We start from the raw sequence: 9,471 nt of genomic DNA, 5'->3' as shown, positions 1-9,471 counted from the left end.
TTATTATAATGCAGGCCAGTAAGTTCCTTGATTGTAATTATTTCAGTTCTTCGATATTAATTGTATAATAGCTTTCGATTATTTTTAATATTATTATATTTTTTTGTCGATAATAAATTATACAAAATCTTTAGAAATTTTGTATTGACCTCCAGTTAGTAGTGGGATTGACTTCTAAAGGCCGGTATGCACCTCTAGCGAAAAATTTCATTCCCATAAGAAATGCATTGCTATTTATGCTAACGAAATTTTCGGTAGCGTTCAATTTCGTAAGCTGGTACGCACCTCTAATGAAAATAACAGGGTTGTCAAAAGCATATTTTGGCAGCAAACATTTAATTTATTACAATCATTGTGTGCGTAAAAGTTTTAAAAAGGTCTGTAAATAATAAACAGTTTATTTGAGGAATATTTGGAACATATATTAACAATTTTTAAAAGCGATTAGCTGATTTAAAATTTGTGTACACAGCCCTGTTTTTTTTGTTGTAGACTTAAATAAATTTTTTGCTACCGAAAATTTCGCTAGAGGTGCATACCGGCCGTAAACAAATGGTGGTTGCAAAATATTCGCAGCAATGGTAATTTGTAATAAAAAGCTGTATGAGAAGTTATTGCTAAAGGCCGGCACTATGTTGGGTTTCCGCAGCGATATCCCATATAAAACCAAAAGCCGGAAAACTAGCGAATTTTTTTCCATTTGTGGTAAAGGGTGATTTGTTAAGAGCTTGATAACTTTTTTTTTTTAAAAAAACGCATAAAATTTGCAAAATCTCATCGGTTCTTTATTTGAAACGTTAGATTGGTCCATGACATTTACTTTTTGAAGATAATTTCATTTAAATGTTGACCGCGGCTGCGTCTTAGGTGGTCCATTCGGAAAGTCCAATTTTGGGCAACTTTTCGAGCATTTCGGCCGGAATAGCCCGAATTTCTTCGGAAATGTTGTCTTCCAAAGCTGGAATAGTTGCTGGCTTATTTCTGTAGACTTTAGACTTGACGTAGCCCCACAAAAAATAGTCTAAAGGCGTCAAATCGCATGATCTTGGTGGCCAACTTACCGGTCCATTTCTTGAGATGAATTGTTCTCCGAAGTTTTCCCTCAAAATGGCCATAGAATCGCGAGCTGTGTGGCATGTAGCGCCATCTTGTTGAAACCACATGTCAACCAAGTTCAGTTCTTCCATTTTTGGCAACAAAAAGTTTGTTAGCATCGAACGATAGCGATCGCCATTCACCGTAACGTTGCGTCCAACAGCATCTTTGAAAAAATACGGTCCAATGATTCCACCAGCGTACAAACCACACCAAACAGTGCATTTTTCGGGATGCATGGGCAGTTCTTGAACGGCTTCTGGTTGCTCTTCACTCCAAATGCGGCAATTTTGCTTATTTACGTAGCCATTCAACCAGAAATGAGCCTCATCGCTGAACAAAATTTGTCGATAAAAAAGCGGATTTTCTGCCAACTTTTCTAGGGCCCATTCACTGAAAATTCGACGTTGTGGCAGATCGTAAGTCTATTCATGATGAAATGTCAAAGCATACTGAGCATCTTTCTCTTTGACACCATGTCTGAAATCCCACGTGATCTGTCAAATACTAATGCATGAAAATCCTAACCTCAAAAGAATCACCCTTTACTTTGTTTTTTTTTTTTTTTTAGTTGAAAAACTAACCCAAAGCGCATAGTTCGTCGTTAGAGCGCGTTAAATATGATGCGATTAGTTAGTTTTGTAGCATAGCGACATTTGCAATGTAAATTAAGAAATAAAGGTGGGTATTAAGTTCGAGTTTAGCCGCTAAAATCGTAATTTTTTCACAATTACTTTTCTTTAATAATCCATTTTAAGGAATACAAACTTTGTGATAATCTGCTTTGGGATATTCCCCATCAAGTTATAATAAAATCTGCAACAAATAAAGGGTGATTCTTTTGAGGTTAGGATTTTCATGCATTCCCTGCCAGCATTTCAAAGTTCCATTTCAACCTCATCGTTACCACAGACTCGTAAATGTCACTTTAACCATCATGAAAAGGTACATCAAAAAGTACATGCAAGTAATTTGCCATCCCTACTGTTAAAAAAGCCATTTTCTTGTGAAACGCCAAGCGCAACCAGCTTGTTATATTTTAATTAAATAAAAACGAAAATAAAGTTCTGAAAACATAGATTATACGCTTAAAAATGTGAAAGGTATATTGGTGAACAATTTGGAGATTTTCCAAATGGAATAAAGTGATTGTTTTTCAGATATTTTACAGACACGCTGCCTCCATGGAAAAAAAACACTGGTTGATAGACGCAGCAACATGTAACTCGCTACTTGTAACTCAACATCATCATTAATGCCAAAAATTATGTTAAATGTAATGTGATAGTGGTATAAATGTTATATTTTTAAGAATTTGTAAATGTTTAATCAAATTAATAAATATCTAAACAAACGTGTTTTACTCGACCACAATGATTCTTTTACAACTATCTTAAAATACACTTTTTCTGATTGTTTGGAGGGTCCCTTATTGGCGTCGTTCTAAATTGATCTATAAAGGCACCTAATAATTGCACTCATGCGAAACATTTTTGTAGTAACTTGGCGTGGTACAACTTCTCAATAGTGACGGCGCTTTTCCGACGAGTTTTTGATGTCGTATATGATTGTTTTCGACGTTGTGGGGATTCTCAAAAGAGTCCCCAAATTCAAAAAATGTTGGCAGGGTTAGTATTTGACAGATCACGTGGGATTTCAGACATGGTGTCAAAGAGAAAGATGCTCAGTATGCTTTGACATTTCATCATGAATAGACTTACTAACGAGCAACGCTTGCAAATCATTGAATTTTATTACCAAAATCAGTGTTCGGTTCGAAATGTGTTTCGCGCTTTAAGGTAGGTACTATGTTCGGTTTCCGAAGCGAAATCCCATACAAAACCAAAAATGCGAAAAACTACCGAAATATTTTTTCATTTGTGGTACTTTGTTTTTTTTCGAGTTGAAAAACTGACATAAAGTGCATAGTCCCTAATTAGGTCGGCTTTAAATCCTTCCATATGTTGAGATTAGTTAGTTTCAAAACATGGCGCCATTTGTAATGTGAATTAAGAAATAATTGATTTATTCAAATGATTTGTGTTAAATTAGAATACAAAAGTGGTTCGCGTTGTTATTTAAAAATGCAATTAGATTGACGAAATAAAAATAACGGAGTGCTATATGTATATAACATATATAACAGCATCTGGTTCTGTAGCCGTTTCTGCCACAGTAGCATCTGCCCTCACATCCCTGACACCCACAATTGCAGCCACTACATCAGCTACAGTGAACAACTCCAACATAGCACCCTCAACACCTGCCACGACCACAGTGGCTGTGACCGCAAATATTGTATTGCAACAACCAAATACAACGGCCGCCCAAGTAGTGAGTGGTCCCATTGAGGTGGCAGCAAATACTACTCCAATATTAGCCACTATTACTAATTCTTCAAATGCAATATCGACTGTTGCTGCCGTTAGTAATACAAATGCAATACTAATGCAATGGTGGTTTCACAATCATCCACAATAGTATCACCAGCAGCTGGATCGAATGTTGTTGTTCCCACCACTACAATGGCTTTAGCAGGAGCTACCGTGGGACTTAAGTCTGGTCCAGATATTACAATGACATTGAACCGTATAAATACGGCAGAGAATGAAGTTGATGTGGAGGAATATTTACCAGGTGATGTTGTTAAATTGGATTTTGCTGGCGAAGAAGTGGCCGGGTGAAATTTTACCCCTAAGGAATGTCTTCTAGGAGTTTCCAATCGGCGACCGGTGCCCTTTGGAAACTCCGCCTATTACAACAGTACCATCATCGCTTCAGCCATCAGCAACAATAGCATTCCATCAGCGTCATATTGTAGAGATACAACCAGGCCACAATTTATCATCATCCCCTGCTAATTTAGAATTGACTAATGTTATGCTACATAATGTTTGCACAGAACACGAAGAAGTAGAAGAAGCTAATTGTCATAATACTGCAGATGTAATCGATGAAGATTTCTTTTTTAAAATATGCTTAAAAACGATTTCGTCTTATCTCTGTAAACCCAGTGCTTCTACATTCAACACCCATTTTTTACAAAGAAATGAATTGTATTTTTTTTTTTTTATTATTTTACCGCTCCTCGTAATTGCTCCCTTTTCTATTTGTTAAGCGAGCTCGTTTTTTGTGTGTAAGAGGCGTAAATGAATGAGAACTGAACAAAAGAAATGTTAATGCAATTTTAATTTTTAATGGAAACAACATGAAAGCTAAATATGAGAAATGATAATTAAAAATTTTTAAATATAACAATATTAATGAAAGAAAGCTGATAATCCAGAAAAGAAAACATTGTGTTCTAGGGTCTTTAATTAGTGTATAAATGTACAAATTAATAAAAAATCATAATAAAATTATAATCGAACTTGTTTTATTTTTATATACCGGGGTATAAGTAATTGGGTGGTCTTATACGTTTTATACTTTTTAATATAAAATTAGTAAATTTTTCTGAACAAAGTTATATCCAAAATAAATGTTTATAGCAAATAATTAAATAATTTTTATTTAAATAGCAAAATAATTTTCTTGTATTCATCATTTGTCCAAAATGATTGCGATAGGCTGGAATGAAACGATTTAATTTCGTTGTGGCTTTTAAATTTCAGTTAGCGGCATTCTTGCATTTTATCAATTCAAAACACTGGTTGAATTTCATAACGTGACTGAAATAGTTATTGGAACTTATACATTGGGAGAGTATAACATCCTTCAGTAAACCAGCCAATTGCTTCTCAATGTATTAATTTCAGTCAACGAAGAGTCTGGTATAGAACACTAACATCCCTTTGTGACGAAATATAAGTCGGGAACAGTGACTTTGGCTTAGGGACTACCCTTGAACTTGAGTTATGGGCTTAAGTTGGTTGTTCCCCCCGATGTAACAACATTGGCAAATGAAATGGCGTTATTATCCTTTGTGGGAACCGTGGTGGTGACCACTGGATTTGAAATTGCTAGTGAGGCGGCAACAGCATGGTATTGCAATGCGATTGTGTAGATATTGTGGACACCAACGAATTAAGTTTGTTGATGAATGAGTCCATTGCTGCGCATGATGTAAAAGTTAGCATAACACCGGAATTATATGTTTTTTTGATGTGCGTTACAAATTGACGGTATCCATTTGGAAAAGCTGAAGAAGACAATGTACCACATGTTGTAAAAGCTGTTGCAGAATGTGGTAAGACACCAGGAGTAGAGCGGCTGGAGCTTTATTCTTAACAATTATTAGTGTCCAGTGCTGTATGAGATTTTTTTGCAAAACAATCCAAAAACTGGTAGAAAAACACTTTTCAAAACAATTATCATGAATGCGTGTATGTAAACAATCAGCTGCTGCGTATGTATAAGTAAAAATAGTATGACATTTGGCGATGTTGTCAATTAAATTGCGGAGAAATAAACGCGGAATAGCTCCAAAATAGCTGTTTTCTTCGTTCGAAATGTATTGTCAACACTCTCATTTTTCAACGCGAAAGAATGGTTAAGTGAAGTTTTTTTCGTGCCAACAAACATAGTACCCACCTTTACGTCCGATTTATGGTCTACATAATCGACCAAGTGAGCTAACAATTAATGCGATTGTGACCAAGTTTCGCACTCAGTTTACTTTATTGGACATTAAACCAACCACACGAATGCGTACAGTGCGTACAGAAGAGAATATTGCGTCTGTTTCTGAGAGTGTTGCTGAAGACCGTGAAATGTCGATTCGTCGCCGTTCGCAGCAATTGGGTTTGTGTTATTGGACCACATGGAAGATTTTACGCAAAGATCTTGGTGTAAAACCGTATAAAGTACAGCTCGTGCAAGAACTGAAGCCGAACGATCTGCCACAACGTCGAATTTTCAGTGAATGGGCCCTAGAAAAGTTGGCAGAAAATCCGCTTTTTTATCGACAAATTTTGTTCAGCGATGAGGCTCATTTCTGGTTGAATGGCTACGTAAATAAGCAAAATTGCCGCATTTGGAGTGAAGAGCAACCAGAAGCCGTTCAAGAACTACCCATGCATCCCGAAAAATGCACTGTTTGGTGTGGTTTGTACGCTGGTGGAATCATTGGACCGTATTTTTTCAAATATGCTGTTGGACGCAACGTTACGGTGAATGGCGATCGCTATCGTTCGATGCTAACAAACTTTTTGTTGCCAAAAATGGAAGAACTGAACTTGGTTGACATGTGGTTTCAACAAGATGGCGCTACATGCCACACAGCTCGCGATTCTATGGCCATTTTGAGGGAAAACTTCGGAGAACAATTCATCTCAAGAAATGGACCGGTAAGTTGGCCACCAAGATCATGCGATTTGACGCCTTTAGACTATTTTTTGTGGGGCTACGTCAAGTCTAAAGTCTACAGAATAAGCCAGCAACTATTCCAGCTTTGGAAGACAACATTTCCGAAGAAATTCGGGCTATTCCGGCCGAAATGCTCGAAAAAGTTGCCCAAAATTGGACTTTCCGAATGGACCACCTAAGACGCAGCCGCGGTCAACATTTAAATGAAATTATCTTCAAAAAGTAAATGTCATGGACCAATCTAACGTTTCAAATAAAGAACCGATGAGATTTTGCAAATTTTATGCGTTTTTTTTTTTTAAAAAAGTTATCAAGCTCTTAACAAATCACCCTTTATGTATAATTTTATGGCGTTTTTTTACTGCTTTAGTTTTCACTTTACTGAAATTTAGCGGCTAAATTCGAACTTAATATTCACCTTAATTTATTTATTAAAATTTTTTGTGTGGACACGGATCATATTTTTGTTCCGAAAATATACAAAGGAGCAGATCAATAGTCCAAGGAAACATAAAATGTTAATTGTCTAATAACAAGCAGCAAAATAGACAGACGCACACATACGTATACATATTTGAATGTGAAATAAAATATATATTGAATAAATGTAATTAATTAGAATATTGGTTTATTATAGTGACGCTTATTTGTTTGATTTGTATTGTATATTTTCAATAACAAAATTGTTTTTTAAAATAAATAAATGCACATTTTTCTTCTTTTTCAAATAAAGAGCTAGGCATATGTGTGTTTGCGTGTAATAACTTAATTCAATATCACTCCCAGTTACCTAAATAAACACCTCTTTCTAAGTGCGAAATAATTCCTTGTATAAAATTTATCGCAAAAATGAACATAGCACCGGCCGTAATGTGTTGAATTTTACTATTCTGTCCATTGTGATACCACAGTGGTGAACTTCTTTCCTGTCACTGAGTGCTGCCCGATTCCATGTTAAGCTCAATGACAAAGGACCTCCTCTTTATAGCCGAGTCCGGACGGCGTTCCATATTGAAGTGAAACCACTTAGAGAAACTTTGAAACACTCAGCAATGTCACCACCGAGGTTGGATAATCCACCGTTGGTGGTTTTCGCTCGAATCAGGAATCGAACCCACGACCTTGTGTATGCAAGGCGGCCATTGCACCACGTGGATCCCTATTGAGGGTAATGTCTAATTTTTTTGAGAATGCGATTTTCTCAACATTTTGAAAAACTTGAATATTACCCAAATTCTTTGAAAAAAATGTTTGAACATTTGTTGAATTTTAACATTTTTCAAACGTTGGTGTTTATTGGAATGTTTGTTAAACTGCACTAATTATTAATATATTTTTTTGATATAAATAAATATTTTTAATAATTTGGCGGCTATATTTGGGCCGAGAGGAGTCGGCATATTCGGAGGATATGCGGAGGATATGAACTTTGAAATGCCAGCATTTCAAAGTTCCATTTCATCCTCATCGCTACCACAGACTCGTAAATGTCACCACAACCATCGCGAACTGTGATGAGGGAAGCATATCAAAAAGTACAAAATGTACATGAAAGTATTTTGCCATCACTACTGTTAGAATAGCCATTTTATTTTTTGTGAAACGCCAAGCGCAACCAGCTTGTTATATTTTATTTAAATAAAAACGAAAATAAAGTTCTGAAAACATAGATACTACGCTTAAAATTGTGACAGGTATATGGTGAACAATTTTCGACTTTCCAAATAGAATAAAGTGATCGTTTTTCAAATATTTTTCCAGGCTCGCTGTCTCCATCGAAAATAAACAAACTGGCTGATAGACGCTGCAATATGTAACTTGCTACTTAAAACTCAACATCATTCTTTTATTAATGCAAAAAGTTATGTTAAATGTGATGAGATAAACCGAAAAATGTTATATTTATAAGAAATTATAAATGTTTAATCAAATCAATAAGCATCTACACAATCGTGTTTTACTTGACCACAATGATTCTTCTACAATTACCTTAAAATGCACTTTTTCTGATAGTTTGCAGGGGTTCTTATTGGCGTCCTTCGAAATTGATCTAAATAATAATAACCTAACCTAATAATTGCACTGATGAGAAACTTTTTCGTAGTAACTTGGCGTGGTACAACTTCTCAATAGTGACGGCGCTTTTCCGACGAGTTTTTGATGTCGTATATGATTGTTTTCGACGTAGTGGGGATTCTCAGAAGCGCCCCCAAATTCAAAAAATGTTGGCAGGGTTCATTCTCTGGTTAAAATATCAAAAGGGTTGTTTTCTTTTGGCACGGGATGCAACATTTGTATGGGCTATCCAGATTATCGTTGCACTGGTGTGCTATCCAGAACATCTCATCAGTGCAAGTCGCGCCGATGTTGCCGGATTGTATTTTGAGGAAGTGACGCTGCTTCGATTCACAATAACAATTTAATGTGACTACTTTATCCAAAAACATGAAATTCAAAGTTGTACAGTGTCATAAATAATCGCAGCAGTAAATATTTATTACTATTTGAGCACTTCATACATTAAAAATGCAAGATTTCACTCTTTTTCTGTGATTGTTTTTAAACAGCTGATGACAGTGTTGCATATTTTTGGAGATGTCCTGGACAAACGAGTACTCTGTTTTCTTTTAGTCCTTCACGGCTTAGGGTATCCAGTGCAGAGAATGAAGCCGACCCATTTTTGTCGGCGGCGGCGGACACTAAATTTTTGCCTCCGGCGGCGGCGGCTTGACGGCTGAGCCGATATAAATTTTTTCACTCGGCGGCGGACAATTATCCATTATAAAATCAATTTGAAGTTATTCGAATGGTAATGAGATTAGTTGTACAACTTATCGTACAATCAAATTTACATTTCATTCAAATTTTCTGAGGTAAATTTTTGCAAAATTATTATAACACTTTGAAATAGATTGATTGGGGGTGAAAGGCTCAAAATTCAGACTAAAATTACTACAATTATTAATAAAGTTTTTTGATTTAAACTAATATTTTTAATTGGCGGCTAAATTTGAGTCGATATGAGCCGACATATTCGTCGGCGGCGTCGGCGGCGTCGACTGGCAAAAA

The 9,471-nt window shown here is 35.9% G+C and overlaps 1 long non-coding RNA gene across 1 annotated transcript; it reads left to right on the top strand.

Annotated features, from left to right (window-relative positions):
• The first annotated feature begins 1,966 nt into the window (after nucleotides 1-1,966).
• LOC142240343 (uncharacterized) lies at nucleotides 1,967-2,496 on the top strand. Its single transcript, XR_012723239.1, has 2 exons — nucleotides 1,967-2,198; nucleotides 2,256-2,496. It is a non-coding gene; the product is annotated as an uncharacterized LOC142240343 (long non-coding RNA).
• Nucleotides 2,497-9,471: the final 6,975 nt, after the last annotated feature.

Source organism: Haematobia irritans, chromosome 5, assembly GCF_050003625.1.
Source record: "Haematobia irritans isolate KBUSLIRL chromosome 5, ASM5000362v1, whole genome shotgun sequence".
Taxonomy (NCBI): Eukaryota; Metazoa; Arthropoda; class Insecta; order Diptera; family Muscidae; genus Haematobia; species Haematobia irritans.
This window is presented reverse-complemented; position numbering and strand designations above follow the sequence as displayed.